The sequence below is a fragment of the Pinus tabuliformis genome, chromosome 8 (assembly GCF_031772625.1).
Source record: "Pinus tabuliformis cultivar Carrire ecotype Pingquan chromosome 8, CPIR1, whole genome shotgun sequence".
In the NCBI taxonomy this organism is placed as follows: domain Eukaryota; kingdom Viridiplantae; phylum Streptophyta; class Pinopsida; order Pinales; family Pinaceae; genus Pinus; species Pinus tabuliformis.
In genome coordinates, this window is record NC_142294.1 from 377,982,128 (window position 1) to 377,996,560 (window position 14,433).

Sequence of the window (14,433 nt, forward strand, 5' to 3'; positions counted from 1 at the left end):
TCAAAATGTCTTCAGTCTTCATTGTAGTTTGATGATATCCTGAACGAAGATCCAACTTGGTGAAGTAAATTGATCCATGCAAATCATCCAATAATTCATCAATGATAGGAATGGGAAATTTATCTTTAATAGTGAGCTTGTTGAGCTCCCTATAATCTAGACACATGCACCATGATTCATCCTTCTTCTGCACCAATACTGATAGAGCAGAGAAAGAACTTTAACTAGGTTGAATTATACCAGCCGCTAGCATTTCTGCAACCATACATTCAATTTCACTCTTTTGGGCATAGGGATATCTATATAGCCTAATGTTTGGAGGAACACTTTCTGGAATCAAATGAATAGCATGATCATGATCATGAATAGGTGGGAGACCTTTGGGAGTCTCAAATACCTTGGAATGATTGTACCAAACTTTTTGGAGATCTGGAGAAATAGATGATTTCAATGTGGAAACATCTAGTGAACATAATTGTGTAATTACTCCTTATTGTTCCTTTTTTAGAAGCTTTGTCACACTGTTAGAGCTAATTATCTTTCCCAGTTCCCCTACAATACCCCTTCATTCAAATTCCTTTCCTTCCGTAGAAAATTTCATGAAAAGTTCTTGAAAATTAAAGACTATTGTACCCAAGGAATGTAGCCATTAGACTCCTAGAACAACATTAGCACCGCCCATTGGAATTTAAAGCATTGGGCTATTCAATACATATTCTCCCATGGATAGCTTGCTATTATGGCACTTTCCAGAGAAATTTATGGTTCCTCCACTTGCAACTATCACTTGACACTCTGGTGCTGGATATAGGAAGCAATTTAATTCTTTTGCTATCTTACAATGAATAAAATTCTAGGTACTTCCTGAATCAATCAACACCATTACCTTTTTCTTCTTGATATGTCCTTCTATCTCGATAGTTTGAGGAGTAGTAATTCCAGCCAATGCATTACAAGATATGGTCGGATTCATTTCTTCTTTATCTAGGGTTCGTTAATGGAGTATATCCTCTTCTTTTGACATTTCTTGTTCCTTTTTTCCCTCCTCTTCACAATCTATGTAGAATAATTTCTTCTCAGCACACTTATGACCTTTAGTGTATTTTCTATCACAACTGTAACAAAGCCCTTTTGCTCTTTTTTCTTCCAATTGTTGTGGTGTCAACCTTATAGGTTGTGGAAGGCTAGGGCCAACAACACCTCCATCTTTATAGTTGTGAGTGGTAGGCTTCCTGGTTGCCCTAATTTTTCTTTCCATTTCTCTTGCTAACCTGAATGCCTTCTCCAATGAATCAAGTTCCCAAAGGCGAATCTCATGTTGGATATTATCATTTAAAGTCCCCATGAACACATCAATCCTATGCTCCTTTGGAATATCTTTTACCCTTATGTTCAATTTTTGGAAGTCCTCGATGTGCTCCATCATTAAACCCTTTTGTTTGAGACTTATCAATTGGCTAAAAAAGGTGTTGGTTTTTGTATCCTCATAATGTGCTATCATTTCTTCTGTAAAAATTGCCCAAGTGACAATTTGTTTACGAGAGAAGAGCCATCGATACCACAAAAACTGATTTGGTTCCAAATATAAAGTTGTAATACGTACCTTTTGTCTGTTTTGCACATTATGGAAATCGAAACATTACTCTATCTCTAGTATCCATGTTACGGGATCCTTGCCATCAAACTTCCTCGTATCAATTTTTGGAATATGGTGGGTCTCAAATCCAACATCAGAGTCTATGAAATCATGATTAACATTTCTTTTGTTCTCATCATCAGTTTCCTTTACTACCCTTTCACCATTAGTGACCATTTCTTGTAGCAATGCATTCAAATTTTATCCTCAATTCTTCCATCTTATCGTCCATGCCATTCATTTTAGCTTCCATGCCATCCATCTTAGCTTCCATGCCATCCATATTAGCTTCCACGCCATTCATCTTAACTTGCATGCCATTCATATTAGCTTCCATGCCATTCATTTTGGCTTAATTTACCTTTAGTTAGAGTCAAATTTTTTGTACTTGGTGTTGTAATTTTGATATATCATGTTGCATTTCTTCCTCTTCTTCATCAGTCATGCTAGAGCTTTCAGGTTGCTTACTAGGTGTTTCCATTTTCTTTCTTCAGGGAATTAATTAGTGCTAATAATTTTTCACTATTTCCTTTGAATTCATTCAAACTAATTTTTCAAACCAAGCTTATGCAAAAATTTAAAAAAATCTACACACCTTTTTTCACTTTGTAGGAGCTCGATATTGCATTTGATGTATCTCTGTAATTTCAAATCTTCAAGTTCTGAAATTGTGACCTACAATAGCCTCTGTGTCCTCTTTCCAATGCCACCAACTTGATCAAATTTAGATTCTCAAAGAAAGAGTTATGCATAATCGCCCAAGATGAGCTGTTTGGAATGTAATTCGGGAGGCTGCAAAAAGACCAACTTCCTCAAATCATATGTCCGCAAGTATAGCACTAAAAGCTCTAAAATTTAGGCACGAGGTTCAGAATGATTTCAATCCAAATGGGTTTTTTTAGCGTTTGAAACGTCGTAGAAAAAAGTTTTAGTGCAAATGGCACGATAACCTGTTTGGAGCAGCGAAACCCTAGAATCCAAAACTCTGATACCAAATGTTATGAAACCAGTTCACAAAAAGATAGAAAAGATAGATCAACGCCTTAGAATGAAGCCTCTCTAATTGGGTGACCCCCTTTACATTACACAAATGAACAATTCTTGGATGATTCAAATGACAAAACCTCCTTTCTATATATGGGAGTCTAAGGGGTCACAATATAACCAAGCCGACCTAATGATAATAATATAAAGCCACAAAAATAACAATAGAGGGATTCTATGGGGCACAATAATAACAATATGGGGACAATAGGGGCACAACGATAATAATAAGGGATACAACGACAATAGTAATGGGAGAATCACTAGCATTATAGGGACCTAACATGAACCTTCTAAATTGATATAATTATTATAGAGCTTTTCCTATCACTTGATTGCCAAAATATATGGAATATGTTAAAACCATTTCGAGCTTCTCTTTTCTCTATTTATCAAAATTTCTATTTAAGTTCAAGCATTTGCCCCTCCAAATCCCTACTAAGATGGCTATTTTATTCACGGCAGTCGTTTATGAGTGTTTGAACTTCCAATCAAACTTTAATCAAATCTACAAAAAAATGTATTCCAAAACTTGTTATGTCTTGTGGTATATCCCTGCCACAACTTGTCATTTTATTTATTTTTACATCTAGCATGGTCTTCTCACCTGTAGATACTTGTGCAAAGGCCTTTCACCACTTGCATAGAAAACTTGTCAAATCTTATCAGTGATATGTACCTGTTTTGCAACCATCGTGCTACTTTTCCAATACTTAACATGTGTCCATGCACATTTATATTATTGCATCATAGACCACCCAACGACATTTTGACCGACATATTTACCATAACCAACCTTGAGTTCTGTGATAGTAACAATAATTTCCTATCTATAAAATCAACAATTAATCGAAAAGTATTATATTCTTACAAATTTTAAATCACAAACCATATATCTCGATGTGCAAGAATTAAGTATGTAAAGACTCGATACTTATCTTGAATGAGTTGATGGAACGCTGACTCCATGACTAATCAAGCCATTAACCAAAGCCACCTAGGCTCTTAACCAAGGTGCATCAAATGATTAGCTGAATAATCCCACTTCTGTCAGATTCAAAGTTCAACCTTAGAACTCACTCACTAATCAGCTACTGAACGTGCACTGCCTTAGGATACCCCAAGGTCTTAGTTCTTTAGCATATACCCAAAGTATTCAACAAATAAACCAACATCTTATACTCATGTTTATACTGAGAAATATTATATCCATAAGAGTTTGATTTCCTAGTTAAATCACATATATTCAAATAGAAAAGATAGCAACCAACATTTATCTATAAAAGTGTTATGTTGTTAGTTTCACGGGCATCTACTCGCTCATTACTGAATACATATTTAGTATTCTTCATTGGTCACGGGACCAAGCCACAACAGTATCCCAACTGTTAGTTTTCTAGGGCCTCCAAAGTCCCTTCAAGCCCTTGAACCTTTCACTTGATGCCCTTTGCAAAATTTGCAAGACTGATTGACATTATAACTATTAACAACCACTAAGGATTACATGATAATCATAACCATAATTATTCTAAAAATATTAGCAATACCTTGATATGCTTAGGTAACACATTCGTAAATAGATGCATAATCAACATAAGTAATCATACCACTAGATGATAGTTTTATAGCTAGGCCAAAGGCCACGCAAATGATATGAAGGTTATAAAGGCTTACCTTCTATCCTCTATATTCTTTGATGATACAAAATCTTCAAGTCAATCTTCCAAAAGTGCATTGATATACACAAATAATTCATCAAATCATCCTTCCTTGACAAGGAAATATATATATTGAATTTTATTACTAATTGACCTCGAGCCAATGTACATTACATTCTCCACTTTCAACTTTTCCTTAGGGTAAGTACAATAGGGAATGCACATGGACTCAAACTTTCTAAAATTAGTGCTTTATTTCTCTAGCAACTCTTGAACTTGCTTATCTTCACATCTTTCTATTGAGTTTATATATATAGATTAAAATTTAAATTGCTTAGTCATGGAAGCAATTTCTGCATACAATGTTAATCCTATGTGGCCAAATTAATCAGTTTTTCCTAAGTATTTCGATATATGACACCATACGATGATATATAAATTCAATCATCTTATATATATATACCCTCACATGACTGGTAATAAGTCCTCACCGAATGTATGAATACGGAGGATCACATATAAAGTGAAATAAAATTAATATAAAAATAGTATACGTATCCACATAAATTCACAAGAGGCTATTCCTTCGTGAGTATATTTATTTATAAATTTAACATTCTTGACTTAAATTCACATATATACAAGCTTGTAAAACCACTCAATTTAAACTCGTTTACACAGGGCGAGGCCGTAAGATGAATTGGCTCACATTTGTTTAAAGAATTTCACATATATGTATATATAATTTAATATTTAAAATAAGGATTAACCATTTTTTAATGGCAACCATGACCTACACATGAATTTTGACCTTTCAATTAATCAAATTCTCAAATTAATTTTATAATTAAATCAATTAATTTTCACTGCACCTTTCTGAACGCTTAATCAGTTAATTTTCACTGCACTTTTCTCAACGCTTGTATTTCATTTTAGAGCAAAGTTTCTTCATTCTCAGCACTGGTATTTTTGTTAAACAGTTGGCGAGAAAACTGTAAATTATCCCAACCAAACCTAAACTATCAAATTTAATCTGCAACTTCCTTAAATTCTTCTAAATATTCCCTTAAAGGCATTTGGTTGAAAGTTATAAAAAATGTATGTTCATGCCAAACTTATTTATTTTTGCCTTGTCAATGCATGTATCGACACTGGAACCCAAAATAATTCAAAGGCCTGGCCATAATAAGCTTGGTTGCTACGTTATTTGAGAATCAACCAAATAAATGTTGAAGTGAGAGGTACCACTTTTTCTGGGGTATACTATCTTTATTGTAATCATCATTCAAGTATGAAGACTCCAATAAGGAAACAACGCCTTCTACCAATATCTTAATGCCGAGGATTCAATAATTCGACGATTCCTCCATCCATATCTGATCCAAAACCTGGGAAATACATTAATTTAATATGCATATACCCCTTTCGTAAATACAAGACACCAATTTCTATTTGTTTTGCATTCGCTATGGGAGTGCAACAAGGGAGTCATTGCAAAGCTTTCAAATCTAGAAGCATTGACTGCATGTTTCAACTGTTAGTAACCCATTTGCAGTGTGAACATATATTTGACGCATGAGGTTGCGACCTGACAATCGGCGTAGAGCATCTCCAGGGGGAGCGGTCCTTTCAAGAGAATCAACACGACATCCCAACAAGTACCAGCGGCCCATGGTGATATTTCAAGCCAGGTATGCCAACAATAAGAGGTGTGGTTTTGTTCCACACAAACCAATAATAAATATTCAGCTCGTATATATTTTGAAACCTCTTTCCATCAAGGGACTGGTGTAACTGACCGTGGTGCCACGTCGGCCAATAAGATGCCCTATATTTTGTGATACATATATAAGAAGTATTATCTCCTCTTAAATTAGGGATAAGGATTTGGTATCCAGCATCTTGTAGTCCCTTTGAAATGGGCTCTTCGAACATACCGAAACTTTGGAAACCCGTGATATGACAACACCTATATATATCATCTTCTAACAAGTTGTGGCCAATAAGGCTCTTTCTTAAGGAATCTAATCCATTTGAGCCTAACCGATCTTCTAAACATATTTGAAACAACTTCAGTTTGAGACAACGACAAAACTGCACCCCAATCATGGCCTTCTATAATTGCAGGTCTTCATGTATTAAAGCAGTCGAATAAGCAACAAGGACTGCTACAACTTTGAAATGATTGTAACCTGTAACTTTTTTAGGATTTAATGATGCATTATAGCAATACATTGCATGATATTTATTATGATAATTCATGTCATTGTAATCCATGGTGACTATTATCTATATTTTCAACTCCGAACTATATTGATATGTTCTTTGCTCATTACAATAAAACTGATTTGAATGGAGAAATCTCATTGTCCCATTGGCAGGTTGGAGCAACCAATACTCCCTTCGTTACATGAACGATCAAGTAAGGGCTATGTAATTGATTAATTCGACCATATTGACGTCAAATATATGTCTACTGTATAATTAAATAGGGTTTGATGAAATTATTCCGCTAAAATTTTGATACTTCAGAATGATAGTTTCACATAATTAAGTGCAAATGTACACCAAAATTGTATGGAAAGCCTCTGAAACGTTTACAGTTCTCGCGGAAACCACCATCGACTTCTGTGGGCGTGCGTCATCATTTAACCTGTTCAATATGACCACCAATTGGGATTGTATTACACCTACCACGCTCATCCTCACGTTCAAGTTAGCCCACATGAAATTCATGCTGCGATCAACAATGGGAGGGTGTTTTATATATAAATATATTTTTTGGGTGCTTTTCTCTGACATGTCAAGTTCATTATCAGTTCTCTCACATGTTTCTCTAGTTATTCTTATGAAAAAAACAACTCTAATGTTTAAGTATTGATTGCCACATACAATATGTACAGACAATCTTCTGCCATATATATATACATAAACAGAAAGGAAATACTCATCAGCTTGACATCCTAGATATCACTCTTAAGTTGAGGTGCCACAGGCTTCCTTTACCGATGAAGAGATTACAGGCTTCCTTAACCCATGAAGAGATTGCGAAGCTCCCATTGAATATCCCGCTGAAAAGGCCGGAACTAAAAAAAACAGCCTTCAAAGCTCCCTGAACTTTCCCAATCTCCCATGGAAGATCCCATTGAAAAGGTAAGGTTACCATACAGTTACAAAGCTCCTGGAAGTGCCGGAAACATTGGAACGGGTTTCCCACCTATGGGAAGCTGTTCGTGTAACAAAGATAATTTATGTTCAAAGAAAATGGATTTTGCATCAAAATTGTTTCTAATATACCATCTTATAGAGGGATTTTTTTCAAGACACTACAACAAAATAAGAAATTTGTGCCATATTTAGCACCAGAATTTAGTACACTTTTTTTCCAATTGGGATGAGAAGCCTGAAGCTAAATCTAGCTCTATTGTACAATTTCTAAAGTGTTTTTTTTTTTTTAATGCCAGATTTTGCATCCTACATTCCACCAGATTTTGCATTAGATTTTGCACCGAGTTTTGTGCCATGTTTTGCTTATAATTTTGCACCACTTTTTGCATCTAGTTTTTTGCCATTTTTTACCACAAATTATCCTTTGAGCATTTGCATCTAGTTTGAAGACAAGTTTTTCTTTTAGTTTTGCACACTTTTTTGCATCGAACTTAGCACCAGATTTTAGTGGATTTTTTTTACAATTAATATGAGCAACTTGGTACTAAATCTGGATCTATTGTACATTTTTTAAAGAGTCATTTTTTGCACCTAATTTTGCTATCATTTTTCATGCTAGATTTTGCATCTTTTTTACACGAGATTATATCACTTTTTGTGTCAAATTTTACACCAAGATTTTCATATGATTTTTTGACAAATTTTGCTTGTAGTTTTGTGTTATCTTTTGCATCTTTCTTTCATCATTTTTAGCTTCCTATTTTCTGTCATTCTTTGCTTCCATTTTCGTGCCATCATTTACATAAGGTTTATACTTTGTTTTGCATCCAATTTAGCATCCTTTTTTGCATCCATTTTGCATTAGTTTTTGCATCTACTCTAACGTCACAATTGCATCTAGTCTTACACTAGTTTTTGCTTCTAATTTTGTACCTATTATTGCATCTATTTTTGCACCATCTTTGGTGCTTATCTTTGCACTGTATGTAGAATTTGATTTAGCACCAAATTTTGCATCCATTTTGGTGTCCATTTTTTCATTTTTTTTGGACCATTTTTTATGTCCAATTTTATGTTTCATTTGTCTCCCTTTTTTGTGTCCCATTTTGCACCATATTTTGCATCATGTTCTGCATCTAATTTTGCATCATTTCTAACATAGTTTCTTTAATCTAATTTCACATCCTTTTGAGCATCCAGATTTGCATCTATATTTGCATCATATGTTAAGCCATTTGTTGTGTCCACCTTTGCATCCCTTTTTGTGTCTAATGTTACATTCAATTCTGAGTCATTTTTTACATCCAATTTTGCAATTGTTTTTGCATCACTCTTTGCACCCAACATTGCATCTCAATTTGCATCCATTACATATGAATATTAGGGCATGAGGGAACTGAACCACAAACCATGTGTTTATAAAGCAGGTGCTTTTTCATTGAGCTGGCGCCCTTCAAAGACTTAAAACATGAAACTTTATAAATTTTAAATTCTAAGACTTTAATTGAATTGTAAAACTTTGTAAATTCTAATTGGTTTCATTAGCTTAGATAGAAAAAGCAATTGTCCAATATATGTAGAACATAATTGTTTTAGAACAAGGAAAAATATTTCACATGGATAATACACTTGACCATCTAAAAAATAGCATCAAAGTCGATTGATTAAATTTGAGACTAGCCAAAATATAAACCCAAAGTCCCCATGTTCTGTGGCTCCTCTAATACAATTGGAGATGAAAGAAATCACTTAAGAACTTAAAATTGTATATAGATATAGTAAAAATTGGCAAAAATAGGCATTATAAATATATAATGATTAAAAATTAAAATCATGTAAAGTGTGCAATTCAACAAAGAGACTGGATATGATAGAGCCAACACAAAATCCATTGCACAATTCTCATATGGGATCTATGAATATACATACCTCTAGAAGGAAATTCTTTTTAATCCCCCAAAAATTAGTATAGAACTTCAATGATATATAAAGAAGGAATTAAGACACGAGAGGACCTTCAAGAACTAAGACACAATGGACTCTGAAAACACAAGGTTGGAGAGTATTCCCAGCAACCCATTTCCCTCGAAGGCAATTATAATTAGCACAAGGTCACTTTGGCCCACCTCTATCTTTCAAGTTATGGTTTATTTTTTCTCTCACTCGTATTAATATAGTGGACATGGGCCAAGTTATCTCCATTAATGTTTCGTCTTGTTTAATTGGCACATAAACATTTTTTATTTTAAACATGATATTTCTCAAGCTTCCAGACTTGATAAAACGTTTTTGGGAAGCAACATGAAGGTTTCTCGATTGAGTTCTCAGAAAACATGTAAATTTTTTTTGTGCATATCAATATGTGACCTACCTCTTATAAATAAAAAATAGAAATGCTTGATAACATCGTAATGTAGTCCTATTGTTTATGATGATTAAAAGATAATAGATGGGAACAAACCATAGGTATTTTAAATTTGAAAATTCCGATAAACGCTTCTATGAATTGAATCAGAAATAATTTGGAGAAAACAAATTACCAGTATATCTATATTTATAGATATACACACACATTTTAAAAAGTCTAGATTAGAATAATCAGTGAAAATTTTTAAAATAGAAAATCAACTACTCTAGTAAAAGGAAAAGGAAAATGAGCAAAAAATCTATCAAAGTTAGCTTGACTTTGTTTAATAGATTTGTTTGATAACATTTTGCTGAAAGAAACAAGTATAGAAAACATAATATATGATATTTAGCAATAAGAAAGAAGGCATTATGCTTATTTTATCTTCTCGACACTAAATCTTTTAATCTTAAAATACTTCGATGATGAGAACCAATTCCAGGAGTATCTGGAAGGTATAGACTTCCTAGAATTGGTATCGGCAATGGGTTCTCTGTGCATTGTGGAGAGGAGAGAATTTAAAGCACATAATTTGGAACAATGAATTTTTGATAAAGTTTTTGGTCTCATATCAGTTGGTGGTTTTCACAATGTCTTCTCTAGCTATTTTCATTGGAGAGAAGCTAATTGTAGCAACCCTCAGTTGCATAGGAAGCTAACTTGGTTGTTCTAGTCTGTTCTTAAATGCACTACTCTCTTATATGGAAAGTAAGTTGTGATGTGACTTTTGATAATCCAAAAAGCTCCTTAACATGAATTTTAGTTGTTTTGGCGAAAAGAATCCGAGGTCATTTTTTGAGAAGGTAACAATATTTGTGATAGACAAAGTACCAAGGAGTACATAAAACATACAAAATCTTTGAGATTGTGTCTTATAGGACATGGGCCAAACTGATATTAAGACCATTTTTAGGGTTGCCTCACTATGGCATAATATTAAACAAATGTTATTTGATAGACGTTTGGCAACAAACAAATATATTTATGATCAATGCAGTCAACTAAATTATCTAATGCTTATCCATACAAAACATGGAGAAATTAATAACAAACTCAATCCTACCTCCATCTTCCAAGTGATCATATGTCCACAAAGTGAGATTATCTCTCAAGAGTTGCATGATTAAAGTGTTATCCTTGAATGACCCTTCAATCAAGGTGTCATGTTATGGAATAGCTTCATTAAAAGCTTGCTAGGCCAGATGAGAAGCCTTACAACACACATAATATATATGAAAAAAGGTCATAGAAAATTTGGCATATACTCCTAAAAATTTCTAAATGCACTGGGCTACCTAAGCCTACTTTTCATATCTGTGAAAAAAGGGAAACATGCATACCTTTCAGGTGAATTTAATATTTTATAGTAGAAAAGAGAGAAGTTCAAGGCCAATCCAAGCCTGATTAGATGAATTGGCGATAAATTTGACTCTGCAATACTTGAAGTTGTCTGTAGTAATGCATTGTAAATTGTAATAAATGACTACTCTGCCCAAACTCTTTGGACCCAAGTACTTTAATCGAAAGTACCATCAATATTATAGCAAGGAAACTAAAGACTTCTTAACAAGGACAACTACACTAGTTTTCACTCGATAGCCTAATGCATAGATACAAACAAAAATTGAAGTAAAGTAGTTAAATTGTAAATAAACTAATAGAGTGAATGGAAATTTGAAGCCTTGTAGAAAGTTATTGGAATAGTTCCTCAAGGGCAGCTTCTCCTCAACCAACACTAATATTCTTGACTACAAGGAAGTTTCTCCCTATACAGCACCATAGGTGAACCTTGGCACCACTGATTGTCTGTGTGTTTCCTATTTATTATTTAATCCATTGCGACAACAAAAAAAATAGAGAGGTTGCTCAATTTGGTAGCCACAACCACCAAAAAATTCTTTCTCTAACTTCAAGAAATACCTTTCAAATGTACTGACTATTACTTTCAATTTGAAGTCCATATTAAATAAAAATTCAATTTCCAATCTATTCATTTCCAATGTTCTTACGCCCCCAAATTTTTCATAATAGGCATTGTCAAATAATCTACAAGTTCAATAGAAAAAAAGGATATAAAGAAGCAACAAGAACAAAATAGAATGGATAATTTATCTCATAACAAAGATCATTTTTTCACTTTCGTTGAAGGGCAGAAACTTGAGTAAATTACATACAATGATTAATTAAACAGTAAAAGGAAATGAAATGTAAATGAGATATAAGATCCTACAAAGTAAATGTTAAAAAGTTGAAATAATTATGAGCATTCAATGCAGCAAAAGGATATAAATTATTTGTGATTACATCCCAAACAACATTTAATTTAAACCCACACTTATGCATCATCAACAAACTTTGTTGCAACCATTACACTTGTGACCAAAAGAAGGTTAACATTCAAGGAGGTGGTAGGAACATCTAGTTGTTGATGGATGAATATATCAATGTACACATAACAAAGAGTAATCATGATGGGTTGTAGTTTGAGTACTTGAAAATTCTACCAATGTAACTTTGAATGCTTAAGTTGGGTGCTCGTAGGACAAGAAAAACTATTATTTTTTCTTGCTTCTTAGTAGCCTCCAGTAACTTTTCATTACTTTGTACAACTCTATCTAGAAGAGAGGCAAAAATAGAAAACACATGGGGACTTTCACATAATCCTACTTTAGACTCACTCGGGTCCAATGTTGAATATAAACATGCATTGGAACCTTCCTCAACCATGTGAACTTAAGAATCCATGTAAATAAGATGCACGTTCGAGAACCCTGTATTCCATGCCACACCTTCACAGTAGGAAAAACATTGATATAACTACCATTATATATAACTACAAAGTAGCAAACTTACCATATTAATTTGCTTGATACTTTTTAGACACTTGTAATAAAAGTAACCAATAAGTACCACCAGACCTTATCCAAGCATTCTCTCTAACATATCCAAATTTAATTAAAACTAGTGGACAATTCTAGTAATAGAAGTTAACTTTACGAGGCCAAGCATGAAAGGTAATACTCTAGGAGAAGTAAGTTAAAATTTTACATGATACCCTTGAAGAAAACAATGTATTACATGTGTTCAAAATTAATCAGTAATCTGATATGAGTACTTGATGAAATCTAGGATAATCTTCATTAACAACTAACACAATTTAAGGTTATCTCCTACATTATTGCAGTCAGGAAAATTACAACATATGGACCACTTAAAACAACAAGTGAAGTTAAATGAGCTAAGTCTTGCTAACATGCTAAAATACTTCTCAGGAAGGACAAAAAGACTGGATTTAATCGATTCTATATGCTATATTCTAAGTTTTGTCTATGCACCTTTAAGGAAACCTATGAGAGTGACTTTATTTTCTATTTCATATAACCCTCAAGGAATAGTGAAACATGAAATTCAAAAGTAAAAAACAAGAAATACACTGCAACACCATTTAAGCTAGATTAATCAAACCAATAAATCATTGGAAGAAACTAACAAAGAGCGAACCCATTAACCATTATATTTACCTGGTTATAATATAATATTCAAGAAGAACAATTGTGTTAGCTTCAGTTTTTAAATATCTAATAAAAGCATAATCGAAACCAATGAAAACCATTGCATTCCAACTACCGCCATTCACGGAGGACTAATAGAGCTTCAAGAAAATTAAAAGACCATTGTCACATGCTTCTTACACATATATCAATTTTATTTAGAAAGTAAAAAAATCCGACCTATCACTTTTCACATGTTTCATAGAATCTCCCCAAGATTTGATCAATAAAAAGGTCTCCAATAGTGAGCATGAAATTCACACTCTTCTAGTGATGTCAATTCTTCTAATTATGGTGCATCAAGTGAATTAAAAGAGTATTGTTGCATGATTGTTAACCCATATATCAAATTTTTTTTATAAGGGGAACACAATCCCACTTATCAATTTTCACATTTTCAATAGAAATTCCTAATGATACTTCAATAGTTAGTATGCAGTTCACAGTCTTTGGTGTAAATACAATATGGTGAAAAAATTAAAGTTAAACCAACTTTCCATTGGCAAAGAAATTAATGACTACCCAATTATAATCAAGCTAACAAAAGCAATTACTAGGACCTAAATCATTCCTTCCACTAGAAATCCTTAAAACAAAATGGGCTTAGTGGAGAAATAGATAATTCCCTGGATCTACAATTTCAGTTCAAATTCTCAGAAAGCCACCATAAAAATAAACTTCACCACATGATGTACCCTTTGGAAAACAAAATCCTCTTGTCAAGTAGATCACTGATAAATTTAAACATTTCCTTATCTTTCAGTTATACTATTGAACCCTTCAATAGTTAAAATTTATAATACATCAAATTTTAAGTTCAGATTTCTACCTGGTAAACTTTCAAGGATTAGTCGGTGGCCTCTTTTCTTTCATTTCATGTTTTGAATTCAACGAGATAATGGTAGTACTATCCTTCCTATGTAAAAACAAAAACCCAACATCCATAACCTCAAAAATAAGAAAACCCAA

At 33.4% G+C, this 14,433-nt stretch overlaps 1 pseudogene; it reads right to left on the bottom strand.

Annotated features, from left to right (window-relative positions):
* Positions 1 to 11,730: 11,730 nt before the first annotated feature.
* Positions 11,731 to 12,640, bottom strand: LOC149235682 (cyclin-U4-1 pseudogene; annotated as a pseudogene).
* Positions 12,641 to 14,433: the final 1,793 nt, after the last annotated feature.